We start from the raw sequence: 15,332 nt of genomic DNA, 5'->3' as shown, positions 1-15,332 counted from the left end.
TAGTGATATTCGTAGCTGAATCAATGAATCAACTTTATTAGATGCATTTTGGAAATGCATTAGGGGTTTTGAGGCTATAAATACCTTTTGCCACCCTTACTCTGGTGCCAAGGGCAAGTCCTGGCCTTAAGAGTGCAATAATCAGGTCTGGTGGGGTGTGTCTGCATGTCCTGGAACACAAACCTCAATTCTGCATCTTGCACCAGAAGCATCTTCTTTAATCAACAGGACAATCTAAAAGTACTGCAGTGTGAATGAACCTGTGTCCAGGCAGGTAAAGCTTCACCTTCCACATCAATAACAATTTTCTCATTAATGAAAATCTCTGAAGTGCCCTTAAAAATGAGTTTGGGGAAAAGAAAGAGGAAAATGTAACATTTGGTAGGACTGTTAGATTGAGTTTAATTTTTTCATTAAATAACCTTAATATGAGGCAAGTAGAGGGGAAAAAAATACATTTATCATAGTGAAATAAATCCAAAAATCAATAATTAAAAGACTGCCATACATGTACGAATATACACATAAAAATACTGAAAACACCATTCACCAGAAGAGGATTAGGCACTTTTTTCTCTACATTAAACATGCCCTTACATTCAGCATGTTTTCTACCAAAATGTTCTTTTCAAAATGCTGCCACGGTGATATCACTATTTCAATTCAACCAATTTCCTTTGAATTCTTCCATAACAGTAATTAAATAAATTGCTCTTGGAGTAATTATGGTTTTTTTTCTGGAAAATGAACTATTAGGTTAAAGAGAGATGAGAGAGTCTGTCACCAAACATAATCTTTCTAGAAACATTGGTACCTGCTACATTTATTGGAGGAAGGATGGAATACTTAAAAACTTTGGACCTAAAGGAAATGTCGACTTCCCAGCTGAAATAAGCACCAAGTTAAAATGACTGCTGACAGTCCTGAGAGAGCAGAGAGAAAGAAAATGGAAGTTGTGTCAGTAGAAAGCTTTTACATTCTATAATATTAAGCCCAAGAGAGCTGGTGAGAACTCGAAGGCCAAATTACAATGTTAAGGCAAGTGAATGGTGAACAAGATGAAGGGGATGGAGAGCCAAGGACTGATGATCCAGTGGAGGGCACAAAATGGAACAGTCCATAAATCCATCGTGTTGGAGCCCTTGGAGACTGGGCTGCTGCTGTTGAGGGGGTTCTGTGTGTGGCCATTCATCAGCTCCAATGAGTTTCCAAATACATAACTTTATGTTCCAGCTGTACTTTGGCTTTGGCTCCAAGTCAGACTAAAATTGTTAGGTGCAGCATGTTGAGCATCCCATGAGTTTTTGGGTTTTTTTCCCAGATTAAGTTCTTTTACCTTTGCTAAGGATTCCCCTTTATTTGTGGAGATTTGCCATTGACCTGATAAGCAGCACTGATTTAACCCTCAGAACAAGCTTAGCTAACCCTCACGTTGTTCTCTGGCTTAGTCTGGTAGCTCAGACTTCACAGAATTTAAATTCTGTGTGCTTGTTGGTATTGCTCACATTGCAAAGAACATGGGGCTTTCCATTTAAAGCTTTTCATTCCTTGGCTATGTTTTACTTTATGTGTGATGCTGAAGCTCCTATCCTCCTTTTCCTTTAAATCTCTCTGGTACATGAGATAATGTTGCATAAGAGAACTCTTGTGGATCAGAACTGAATTTCTTTATGGAGCCTTCACCATATCCCACCCAAGGACAGTATGACACAGCACTTGTCTGCAAAGCTAACCCTCTGTTTTCTCACCACTTTGAAGACCCAAAGACAGTGTTTTCAACTTAAAAACTCACAAGGCTGAGCAAAAGGACAATAAAAAATAGCTTCCTGGAAATCCAGTGGTCAGAGGGAATAAAGCACCAGACAGGCACCAGCTGGAGAAACTGGATCTGGGGATTCATCCAAGAACAGGGAACATCTTTCTGAGTAGACAGACATATTTCTTGTTCCAATGGATGGCTGACAGGGTAAACATTGCTATAAAAAACTTAACATGATTTTTTTTTTTAAAACTCTGTGCAAATCTTTTGAACCCCTTCTGGCTTAAGCTTCAGCAAGTGAGCTTAGAATCAGACCCAAGGAATGGCAAAATCCATATCATAAGAAGGATGAATAATTACGAAGGTCAAGCATGGGCACTTGTATTATGTTTGTAAACACAGCTTTAACTAAACCCAGTTATAATACGTGACATGAATGATGGTGTGAGAATGAGATTGCCAATAGGAATGTTTACTAAATGCTTATTTAATAATGGGGCTTAAATAAATAGTGTAAAAAATAATTTTCCACATGATAACGTGAACTTGTTAAAATTTCAGCACCTTGTAAACCCTTAGGATGGTGTCACCATTGCTTGTGACATGCCCAAGCTGGAGTGAGCTGCCTGCACAGGCAGCAGGACCCAGCCAGATTCTTAGGCAGCATCAGCACCACTTTTGGCCTACCCAGACCTTGGGTTTGGTTAATTTAATTGGCTGTAACAAGTTTTCTAAGGACCAAGGAGCCTGGCCTGATTCGCTTAGGCTTTTTGCTTAGCTCAGGCTGACTCTGTGTTGTAACACAAAGGGGGATTATGTTTATGTTTGAAGTGAAGGGGTAAAAATAACAATGCATTAGTCCATACACAGTGAACTACCTGTGCAGCCAGGAGACAACAGAGGAGAGAGGAGATCTGGAAATCAGGGACAGGAGGGTGGTGGGGCTGGAAACTGCTCCCAGCAGTGCTTCAGCTGTGGAACCACTGCAGCCTGGGAGCTGCACAAAGCTCAGAGATAACACAGGGAGAAGAGGGTGCTGTTCAACACCCAGAAAATCACCTTTCACAGCAACACAGGCTGGCATGTGCCCTGCAGAGCTGAGGCGAAAGTGCAGCCTCATAGCTGCAAACGTAACAGTGGCTCTGGAAAAATAACGTGTTAGAAACACAGTAATGGGTCTGGGTGCAGGGAGAAAGATCCATCCCTGCATTCCCTGGGATAAAGTCCCGCTCCCATCCTGCCTCAAGATCTCTGCCTGAGGCAGCTGATGGTTTCTTCCCACCAGGAAAAGGCAGGGACTGGGAAGCTCCTCCTTATCAATTTTAACTGTACATAGCTTGTACAAGAGCTCAGTGTGACTGAACTGATAATTCAAGTAATAATAAATCTAACTCTGGTTACACTCTTTAGAATTTAGGCCAGCAGAACACTGTTGGCTTTTAATTTCTGTTCTTTTAAGTTAGATGAGCTCAACAAGCTGCAGCAGATTGAACTGGTGGAGACTTCAAGGAACCTGGATGTAACTCCTTAACTGCTCATGGGCAAAGCACTCAGCAGGACAAAGGGAAGCGTGTCAGCCTTGTGTGACCTGTGCAGAGGAAACAGATGGAACAGCAGCACGGGGGGAGCAGAGGCAACCTGGATAACCCTGACCCAACAAAGCACCAGCCCCTGCTTAGGAGTTTTAGCAGTTATTAAAAAGTCATTACCATTCTATTCTTAGCTGGCAAGTTTTCCCACTTAAACAGTTAATTATTTCTGTGTTTGTTAAATATAAAGCAAATCAAATGACTACAGACTTACAAGGAGAAAAGTGGTCATTCCATTTGTTGAGTACACAACTTTGGTGTCATTTTGCTGATGCTGGGAGCAGTGCAGGGGTGATAAGCAGTGGGTCAGTGGCTTTACTGGGAGACAGCACAGCACAGTCTTTGTTGAGCTGTCCTTGGGGTGAGCCTGTTCCTGCGATGGAGCTGTTCTGTCCTGGGTCTCACACATGGCAGAGGGGACAGGAGACACAGGTGGCACCTTTGAGCTCATGAACAGAGCAGCAGAGCAGTGAAAGCTGCAGCTGGCTCCCAGCCTTGGGATGAGCACCTCATTAGTGAGTGCTAAATGTTTGTGTGAGCACATTCCCTGGAATAAATGTGGAATATCTTCTCCCCAGTGTCCTGTAACTCACACATGTTGCCTGCAGTAAGAAAGTATGAGAGCAGCTCAGGAGGTCAAGGCAGAGCCTTTGGGTTGGTTGGTTATTTTTGCTTCAGTGCAGCCCTGGTTCACAAAATACAGCTGATGGCATGAACCTGAGCCAGGAGGCCTCTCACAGTGGCCAGGCTGTGCAGGTTATGTAATCTGCTTTTCTATCTTGGGGGAAGAGAAGGGAGAATTGGAAGCCAAATGGCCAAGTTCTCCTGTAAAAGTAGGGATAAAGCTGCAAAAGGACAGGGGGTCAGATGCCATGACCATGAATATTCAGTGTTTTAGGCTGCTATTTCTAAAAGATTGTGTTCATGAACAGAACCAGAAAACATCCTTCAGGGTCAGTCCTGCTTTTGATTCCAAATGTTATGTTGGCTCAGACTTCCCCTTTCCTGGCCTCTCCCGTTATCCCATTGAATTCATTAGAAGGCTGTGGCTACTGGCCAAAAGAAGCGGGTAATGCATCCCAGAGCCCATATTCTTTGAAATATCTTCTGAGACAGGAATTTATAGCATCAGTATAATGAAACTCAGATTACAGCACTGAAGTCTGTGTCTGTCTGCTTGCCACACATACCAGAAATACATAGAAAATCTGAGCCACAGAACCCTGAGGAAATTGGGGAAAATATGCACTCCAGTCTGGAGGGAGGCATTAGGACTTGGTTACACCTTTAGGAACAGCCTCAAGCAAGAGATAAATCACACATGATGCTACACAGGTAGCATCTTTCAGCAGACCTGAAAGAACTGCCATGGAACTACAAACACTTTGTCTTTGGTACACTGAATTTAGCAAATTTAGCCTGGTCTAGAGCAGTTACTATCTTAGAAAAGAAAAAATAGTATGGAGTCCTGATTGCATTCTCATTTTGTCCCTCCTGCCCAGAGCAGCCCTGAGAAGATATTTCTTTTTTGCTTTAATGTATCTGTTTAGTTGTTGTGTTCTATGCCATTCTCTTTGATGTTATGTTTATTATTATGTATTCAATGATTATCAAATGGGCGCTTTCGATCCCAAAAAAATCCACATAACTCTCCTGCAGTAATTACAAGTATTGCTTTTATAGACCACAAATTGGACAGCTTTTTCCTGTAAAGGAACAGAAGGAGAGACTTCACCTAAAACCTTGGAACAAACCTTCATTTATGAGACAAGGGAATCACTTTTGTTCCACTACATGAATTCAGTGGGCTGCCACAGGCCAGTCATAATCTGTTATTGTTTCCCTACAACCTTGTACTATTAATTTTTCTTTTTAATGAACTGTCCAGTCTAGTTTAGCTGTGGGAACTATGATGGAGCTGCAATAGAAATGGTTTATGTCATGCCTTTGTCAAAAAGCTTTCCCCTACAGCAGCAGAATGTAATTGAAAAGCCATTTAAAAATAAAAGTAACTGAGTGGTTGCAAATGCAGGTTGTCAGGAATGGAGAGGGAAAAATCTTTGCATTACATTAGATTTTACCAATCACCACTTGTGTGTCTTTATTAGTATTTATACAGATGAGGAAAGCCACATAAATTGCACTTGCTGCATGATTATATCAGCGAGCGTTCCTGCAAGACACATTTTTAAGAAGTTTTTCTTCAACTGTGACTAACAATGTAGTAATTGCCTGGGTTAAACACCTCAAAAGAATTAAATACACTAGATTTTGATTTATTTTATGGCATAGAGAATACATCCATTTTTTGACACAGCAAACTAACATCTGAGTAGAATTCAAATACCTTTTATTGCATATGAAACCTTGAAAGGCTGGGTTTCAAGCCCAGCCATCTTTTCATATGTAATAAATATGTGAAAGGCACACTATTTAGTTTTCTCTTGGGCTTATTTTTCTATCCCTGGCTGTGTGTACTTTTTCTTGGAGACACTATAGTATAAATTTTAAATATGCTATTATTCTCCTCCTTGCCATCATCATCATTATTAAAACACAAAGTAAGCAAGTATATATATATATACACATATATATGTACATAGGTATATATGTGTGTGGATATATACACACTGTATATTTATATATTTACTGTTAAAGCTGACAACAGTTTTCTCCATAAATTCCCATTAAAATTGTTTCAGAAAGACTCTGATTTAGCTTTTAATTCCCACTTTTTACCTTTGAAGTAACTGTGGAACTTTTGTCAGAAGTTCATTTTATCAGAGCACAATTTCCAAGTATTGGAGCTTATTTTGACCAAGATGTGACTGGAGTTTTGGGGAGCTTTTCAGTCAATGGATCAAATTTTTAATGCCCTTTCTTCTCTGCTGGCCAATCTCTGCAGGCTGTGCAGTGCAGATTCCTTAGGGAATCTCATCCTGGGGGAGGATTTCAGGAGTATCCCATTCCTTAGCCCAGGCAGGGTGCTCCAGATCCTGCTCCAGGGCTCCACACTGCAGCCCAGACAGGGCTGGGATTCCCCAGAAATCTGGGAAAATGCAGGGATGACTCAGTTGTTTCAGGATTCCACCTGGAACAAACATTTTGCCACGAAAAGCTAAATTTCAGCTCAGGTACGAGTTCATTGTTTCCAAAAACAAATCACTCATTTCAACGTTCTTCTACATTCAAGATTCTTTCAAGGTAGCATGGAAGTAATTTTCTATCAAAAAGCAGATAATAACCAGAAATGTCCATCTTAGGAGGTACTGAGACCATCAGAGACAGGACAGTGTCAATGCATTTCCCCACTTGATGTCTCAAGCCTCTGCAATTTCTAACAAAATAATCATTCTTCTTTGGTATCTGTTTGACCAGAATTTGTCTTATAATTATCCTAACAATGTTTCCAAAGGTTTTTCAGGTCAACCAAGGTCTTGAAGAAAACCAAAAAGCAGAAGTAATAAATTCAGACTCCATCTCATTGCACAGACTATGTGAAATGACACTCTTCTTAACAGTTCACTCTCATGCCTTTCTTTAAGAGCCACCTAGGGATTCCCTGTACTTTGGAGTGTCATCCTACAAAAATCAAAGCTTTTGCCCTCCCATGTGAGCCTGTTTAATTTAGATTACTAATATCCATCCTAAAATACATGTAATGAGCTAATCCTGCAGGTACACTGAGTGTCTGTTCTGTGGGTTGACACTGAGAATTCAAAATTCAGGTTTTAAAAACCTGCAGAAGCGGATATTTGTTGAGAAGCAAAGTGAGAGGTGTGAGACAGGATAAAACAGGAGGGGGAACACTCTGCTCTGACATGTAGGCTGGGTTCAACATGCAGGACAGGAGAATTCCAAGTGAAAATTAATTTTCTTTCCTCGTGGCATCTATGTAAAAACAAAGCTATAGAGGAATTTCCTTCCAAGATCTGCTCTGTACATCAGGAACAGCCTGCTTTTACCATTATGGTCTTTCTACATAAGAATTAAATGTTATATATGAAAGAGTCAAATTATGCATTATACAGCACTAATTTCTATATTCAGGAAGTGAACTTCAGTTTCTCATCCTGTGTGATGAACTCATTACAACCTTCCAGGATCTGAGGGGCAGAGAACCTGGAAAGGGGCTCTGCATCAGGAGCTGTAGTGCCAGGACAAGGGGCAAGGGCTTCCCAGTGCCAGAGGACTATGGGGATAGATGGGATATTGGGCAGGAATTGTTCCCTGGCAGGGTGGGCAGGCCCTGGCACAGGGTGCCCAGAGCAGCTGGGGCTGCCCCTGGATCCCTGGCAGTGCCCAAGGCCAGGTTGGACATTGGGGCTGGAGCAGCCTGGGACAGTGGGAGGTGTCCCTGCCATGGCAGGGGTGGGGCTGGATGGGCTTTAAGGTCCCTACCAACCCAAATCATTCTAGGATTATATGATTTTATGATTCTATGAGAGTACTCTTTTTTTGGGTCCTATGGACCCTTTATTCATGTGGGATGCTTTACAGAATAATATAATCATAGAGAAATATATCTATTATGCTTACCCTCAGTCTCTCTTGAAATTCAGTCTAGAAAGTCCAAGTAGCACAGGAAGGAAATGTCCAGTCAGGATATTCCCAGTTCCTGAAGCTCCTGGTCACCTTCTGTAGTGAGTGAGCCAAGGCTGTGTCACAGCCCCCAGCAGCTCAGCAGGCCTTGCTGTCTGCCCCACTGCTCCTTCTTCCATCAACAATAGTTAAACATGAATATTTTACCTTCTCAGCTCCTGTCATTATCCAGATACTGTAACAGCAAATTTGCATTCCTGAATAGGCACAGCTGGAAGTAATTTAAGAAAGATTCTTCAAAAGAAGGGAAGAGAATTTAGGAAGCATATGGAATCACAGGTTTACATGATAATCAACAAAAGCAGCTCTTGTTCTTCCTCTTTTGCAGGGAGACACTTCACACTCCAAGCAGAGGGAATATCCCACAGTCTCTCTGCAGGAAGCTTTCACAAATTATCTGCTTTAACTCTGAAATGCAAAGAAGTCTATGAAAAAAGACACAACACTGTCAGATAAAACTGGGGTTTTAATTTTAATTTTAATTTAACTGGGACCCAGTTAAAATTCATTTATCTCACATACTAGTGAGAGTGATGGGATGTTTTCCTTTAAGCTTATTCCTCACAGTCCTTTAATTTCTAAAAATTAAGTCTGTTTGGAAGTGACTCTGAAATCAAGAACAAGCGGAGTAGAAAGGGGCTTGAACTAAATAATGAATTGAGGTATTAGAAAATGTCTAAAGAGGTGAATTCATGTAACTGTGCATGGAACAGAGACATACAGAACTAATTTCAGATATTTTCTTTATGTCTTCTTCATATCCAAGAATGAATTTGAAACCTAGTCAGGAAAGCTTCAAACCACACCCTCTTTAGAATCGTTCAGTTGAGAAACTGAATCTGCACAAAGGCTAAGCACTGTTCGCAAAATGTGGCTTTTGTGTTCAGGACAAGAATCCGCCATGCTGAGCTCTGCCCTTGCTCAGGAGTTAATTGAACCCAGCTCTGCTGGTGTCACCCAGCCTGGCTGCTGCAGTCCTGTCCCCAGCTCTGAGGACACCACACACACACAGCCCATAGAGCTGCTCACAAGGATGTTGAAGTGTTGGTCCATTTGGCTGCCAGAAATAAGATAATTGTAATTCAAGGGCATTTTCACAGAAATGAAGCATCTGTCAAGCAGGACCTGAGTGAATGTAGAAACTGTGAATGAGTCAGCAAGACAAAGAGCTTTAATATCCTGGCATTGTACTTTTTATCCCACACAAATTAGGTGGGCTCCTGCCTTTGATTCTGTAAAAATGATAGTGTTTATATATTTATTATCTATTACACCTAATCTGTTTCTGTGTTAAACCTAAAAACAAACAATAGACACTTATGTAAGTGAGCAATTCTCACCTCTGTGGAATCACAGCAACAGCACAACTGAGAATCTCAGAGGAGTTGAAAAATTAAAGGCATAAGAGCAGCAGATCCAACTATTTTTAGGTTTAGAGTTTCCCACACTCTCTACTCCGACACTTTCCACCTTCTCTGAAGCCTAAGGGTCACCAGGAAGATAATTTCACAACCCAAGTCTGAGTAATTATATTGAGCTCAATGGTATTGCACAAAACATCAGAAAAAGAGTCCAAACATGGAATTAATTACTCACTCATTAGATTAAGGAAAGTATAAACCTGTTTGACTGATCACTTCCAGCTGTAAACCTAAACATCAGAAAAAGTCTTACATTCCTGTTCTTCAGTGCTCCACTGCTGTGAATTTTCAAGTGATATTCTGATGTTTTAAACAAGAAATTCAACAACAGGGATTCAAAACTTGTCCCTTATCAAACTGTGCTGTACAGAGGTAGAAGGATGGTCTGTGTCCTACAGCTGAGAGCTCTCAGGAGCTCTGGTTAAACTCTCTGAGGGATCAGTGCCTGCAGAAATGTTCCCTGTATTGCACAAACACCGTGGACACTACAGAAACAAGGTCCCAGCCATGGATCCCTGACATCCCTCAGGAGATCATGGGGTTGGATGCAGGACTTACCTTCACCCACTGGAAACCTGCTGCCAGTTGATGTAGCATATTCCACACATCTGAAATGCCACTTCAGGAGCTGCCACACCTGTCAGCCTCCTACTGCCACTCAGCCACTACTTCAGCTCTGGCTGCAAAGAAGGAAAAAAGGCCATTTGAAATCCAAACCAGTGGTGGGATCATAATAAAAGGAAACCAAAGTCTGCCTATAAACTACCAGAGCAGCCCAAAGAGAGTTTAAAGACAAGTAATTAAATACTACTTATAATTAATAAATAGCCTTTACCTAGAATCACAGAAGGCCAGGTTTGGAGAGGACCTTAAAGATAACCCAGTGCCACCTCTTCCATGGACAGGGACACCTCCCACCATCCCAGCTCCATCCAACCTGGAACGTTTAACAGACTCACTTTTGCTGCAGTGTTCCCATAACTAAAATGCTTGAGGCTGTATCAAAATTCTTTCACATCTCTTTTGTGTTATCTATGGAAAAAATCTGTTCTGGCAACATTATCCAAGACAAGACACACTGTAGTGAAAAAAGGAACAGCTGCAGATGCCATTAACCAAGCAAGATGTGCTTTGAACATTTCTAAGTGCTCTAAAGGCATATTAGAAAATTAGTGGGTTTATCATGATTATGGAAAAGGGAGAACATTATTTTAGGAAGTTGAACTGCCACTACAGTAGTGAAAAAATACATAAGATAAAACATCTGAAGCAAAAAGAACAAAACCAAGTAAGAGGTGCCTCTGCCTGTAAGAAGTTCATCTACAGCTGTTTCAGTGGTTACAATTCTTTCATCTATGGGGCAGGAAGTTGAGTCAGTCTGGACAAAGGGAGCAGAAACAAAAAGAAACTTGCTGAATCATTTCTCATGACAAGTCTTGAATTTAAATTGGTAAGTTAAGGATGGTCACAATTTCACAGAGCAGTCATCCTCACAGCTCGTCATCCCAGGTGCTTCTGATAATGCCCCTACACAAGTTAAAATATAGATAAAATGTAATTAATGTGGCTGAATGCAAAGGAAATACTCAGTGTGATCTGTTGTTACCTATTGGTGCAGACATTGCATTCCTGAGGTTCATTTGGGACCCTGACAGACACTTAAAGAGCCCTAACTGAATTCTAGGACGAAGATTCATTCCACCCAAGGAAATAAGGCTAGATTCCCCAGTACCTCCAAATTTATTAACAGAAAATTTCTAGAACTAATTATTAAAAAATACGCTCTCTAATTTGGGCTGATAGATCCAAATCAGCAATTTTCTGTAGTGTTTAACTGTTAAAGACAGGATCTGTATCAATCCTTCACTTTTCACCCCCACTAAACTAATCAAGTTTTAATTGCAAAAAACCCAGTTCAGCAGCACAAAATTTCAGAGCTCCTAGCACAAGTGTTGAAAAGGAAACAGGCATTGACTGACTATTTTATATTCACATTGCACAAACATATTTCACTCTTGCTCCATCAAAGGAAGAAATAAAGTCACGTGGCTTCTGTGGCCTCTGACAACTGCAAATATGTTGAGTCTCTTTTAAAAATTTGGAATACACGTGCCATAAAAGCACATTCCTAGACAGTGGATTTTGCTAAGGTTAAGCTCTGTGGAGTGATGATTTGTGTGATGACCAAGCCACTAATATAAAATACTTTGGTTTGTTAAAGTACTCCACACATTCATGCTATAAATAAGTACCTTTGGCACTTTGAAATATATTCATTTTGTAAGTAATTTTTTTTCATAAAGGACCCTTTTGAACTAATTCACAATTCATATGAATGACTGGAACTGAATAAACTCCCTCATTTTGATAATTTGTTCAGTATCTTTACAGAAAACAACATCTTTATTGATGATTTTGCAGCTCAAGATTCCTTTATGCCCAAGACATTTGAATTTCCTTGGATAAGGACTTCTCAAAATATCCTCTTAAATATCCCTACCATCCAATTTTTAAGCTCTTGTTTTGCTTTTAGAAGCCTTTGATTTGATAACAGACACTGCTAGTCCCCACCTGACCTGCAGCTCCATTAACTTCTTCCTGTGCATCCACCTGGCCACCTGCAAAAGGACCAACCATGGAACCAGAGTGGGCTGGGCTGGAAGCATCTTAAAGAACAATGGATAATAAATTATAATAAATAATCACTGCCAATTACAGCCTCTATTCTTCAGTCACACTGCATTTCAACAAATATCAGGGGTTACAAACAGATTTTTTTTTTTTTGGTAGCATTAACCATTACTAGAAGTAAATAAATCTTCATATTATCATCAAGCAAGGAGAAGATCGTACAGATGTCATTTTTCATTAAAAACATCATTTAAGGCTATTTTCATCCTTGTGACTGTAGACAGAACAGTTTAGCTGAGTAATTGATATTTAGGTACCAGATACCTATTTACTTCCTATTACCATTTCATTTATCAGATACCTATTATTTACTGTATAACATTTTTATTTTCCTCTTTTCTCTGCAGCTGAATATGCCTTCAGTAATTCCAATAACTTTATAATGCTTACAAAAGCGTGAAAAGCCAAACCCTTCCAACAGCTGTATTTACAGAAGGCTGTTTCAAAGTCCAATTACAATAAAACTTAAAAAAAAAAAATCCATTAAACAGTTCCAATGTTCCAAACAGATTTGCCAGGGTGGCTCTTTAAGGCACACGGCCCAACAAGACTTTTTGGGGCAAAAGAAGTCGTGGCTTCAGAGCTGGTTTATGCAAAGTGACAAGTGGAGCAGTTTGGCAATGTGGCTGGGGAGAGGGGAAGGAGCCCCCTGCCCATTGTCACTATGGTAATTATTGCACAATGCCTGATGTGAAACGGGCCGAAGCAGCAGCTGAATCCGGCATTGTCCTCGCACGATAAAAAGATTTGGGAGTCTGAAAAGCAGAGGAACGGAATCTCACAGCTTCTTAGAGTCCCCTCTGAAAGGGCCATTGTAACATCATCATAAATCCTGGGCTCCCCAGGCACTTGACAACTAAAGCAGTGGACAATAGAATTCTTGTGTTGGACAAAACACTCCTTGTCTGCCAAAGGGCTTATCTGCTTCATTTACAAATGTCTTTCTTTGTAACCAAATAATTCCCTATTAGAAAAACGATTAGGAATACCACTAAATAAATATTCACGGTTTTGTGGGCCGTTTGGCAAAGTGAATAAACCAATACAATCGAGGTGCATGCAAAATATGATATTTATGCACAGGAAACCCAAAACCACCCCAAACCTCCGTTTATTTTAATTTTCCCTTTTCCTGATGCACTCTACACACATTTGTCCCTCTAGAAAACACACAGGTACATTACTCTTATCAAAAAGATGAAAAATATTAGAAATCCACGAAGATTTCAAATTGGAGAAAAATTGTATCCACTGTGCCCCTAAAATTAAATATTTCAAGAAGAGCAGTTCCAGATATAAACATGGGAGCATATCTGAGTGTAAAATGAAATAGGGACAAATTGCTCACAATCATAAAAGGATTTTAACTGTGGATTTCTAAGTACACATGCTTAGGTCCCACTTACTGAGAGATCCAAAAACACCAGGGATGAGTTTCTGAAATGAAATGGTGCCAGATTTTTGCAACTCTTTTCAAGCCCAATGGAAATTCTTGTAAATATCACAGAAATGACTGAAAGAGACTAAAATATTCCATATATATTGTCGTAAGCAACACGACAGATATGATACTTCAAAAAGCATTTCTAACCCAGTCAGAACTGCATTGCCTCAGGTTTACAAATAAATGGTTATTTGATTACAATTTACTGGAGAAGTGCCTATGGAAACACAACTGACACCACACACAATGATTAAAGAAAAACCCTAAATTATTGCTCAAGCAAAGAGTGCTGATCATATTCAAAGTGCAGGAGACAGCTGTATGGCTGAATTAAAACCTGGAGAAGGCAAAACTTCTTGACTGAATTATTGATCATAAACTACTTATTCAAATCCAAAGAACAAGGTTTTTACACAGCCCAGGCCAATGGACTGAGTGACTGAAGGGCTTTTTTTCCCCATGTGATTAATTATTACAAGCCTGCAAAAAATGCAGAAATTCATAACCTGCATATTAAACAGATCACTCATATTAAATATTCGGAATGTATGCAATAAACAACAACAATAATGGTAAAATTTTTAAAAAAGGATAAAGAAAGGAAGCTAATGTAATTTAAAATAAAAATTATGCAGGCTGGAGCTCACCATCACAAAGGTTTAGGAATACGTGAGCTTTCCCTGGTTCTATCATGAATTTGTACTCTGTCCCCACCACACATCACTTAACCTTGGAGCCACTGCTGAAAGTGAACAAAGGCACACTATAAAACATTTCACCTCTGAAAAATGCACTAATCCATATAAAACTCCAAGGAAAGAGGCTGGAATGCAGAGCTCCCACACACACCAGCTGAGGATCTCCGCTGTTTGGGTGCAGAGCTTCCCCATTTCTTCTCTCACTTCTCTCCTCAGTGAATAATTAACTGTTCTAAAGATGTAGGTATAAGTTCTGTCTTAAAATAACGTTTATAAACTCTATTTCCTCAATGCCATTTTTTGGTGTTTGCTGTTCTGTGCTATGCACTGCCCAAACTCCCCTTTCTCCCAAAGCTGGATCATCGGCACAAATATAATTTGCATTAAGTTATTCTGATTATTTCTGCAATTTGCATTTCAGGAACACAGCTTCAACAAAATCTGCTTCCTGCCGGCTCTCTGAGTTTTATTCTAGTCCCTGCTACACACCACAGCACCACACTGTATTTTTATATAGAATAATCTCTGTTTAGGTAGAAAAAACTTAATCTGCACTGGGCTTTAAATCTCAGTGTACAACAGGGATTATTTAACCCTTTTGGAGAATATGGATTTGGAGGCCTTGACCAGGATGAGCGCCCTTGGCTGTATAAAAATTGCTCCTGCTTGCCTTTATCTTAGAACTAAATAAGCTCATGCTTGGAATCACCTTGCAGGAGAATCTGTCTTTTACCTCTTATTCCAGGCAGCTGAGCCAAGCAATGGGAATTCCACAGTCAGCAACAGCAGCCCAGGGTAATTCAGGTGGGAAGGGGCTCTGGAGGTCACCTGGTCCAACTGCACTCCATAAAAGCAGCTCCAAATTCAAAGTTCATTTAGGTAATTGAGGCTGTCACCTTATTAATGTCCACAGCTGACAGCAGCAGCAGCAGGGCCTCTGTGTGGGCACGGACAGGTAAGGATTCCCTGTCTTGTGCTGAAAGATGCATCATGTGCATTGATGGATTGAACAATGCAAAGGACAAGAACTGCATCAGAAAGGATAAAGCAGAGTTTGGATAATCTGCCTTCCCCCCACACCCAGTGACAGGGTAAATAACTCTGATTTCAGAGCTGGGGGTGCCTTCC

General features: G+C 40.4%; 1 protein-coding gene across 5 annotated transcripts in view; it reads right to left on the bottom strand.

The window, feature by feature from the left end:
- The window catches only part of CDH11 (cadherin 11), an 81,823-nt gene that overhangs the window by 31,844 nt on the left and 34,647 nt on the right, over positions 1-15,332 (bottom strand). For 4 of the 5 annotated variants that reach the window (XM_014261077.2, XM_088062108.1, XM_088062107.1 and 1 more), the window contains one exon: positions 9,930-10,051. The gene's annotated coding sequence lies outside the window, so the exon portion shown is untranslated. Of the gene's footprint in view, positions 1-183; positions 200-9,929; positions 10,052-15,332 lie in introns of those variants that run through there. The other variant, XM_088062109.1, reaches the window with a different exon arrangement.

Source organism: Pseudopodoces humilis, chromosome 14 (genome assembly GCF_049639895.1).
Source record: "Pseudopodoces humilis isolate 2021_Gansu_Grassland_sample_001 chromosome 14, ASM4963989v1, whole genome shotgun sequence".
Lineage (NCBI taxonomy): Eukaryota > Metazoa > Chordata > Aves > Passeriformes > Paridae > Pseudopodoces > Pseudopodoces humilis.
The sequence above is the reverse complement of the archived record's forward strand: the minus strand, read 5'-3'. Positions and strand labels throughout refer to the sequence as shown.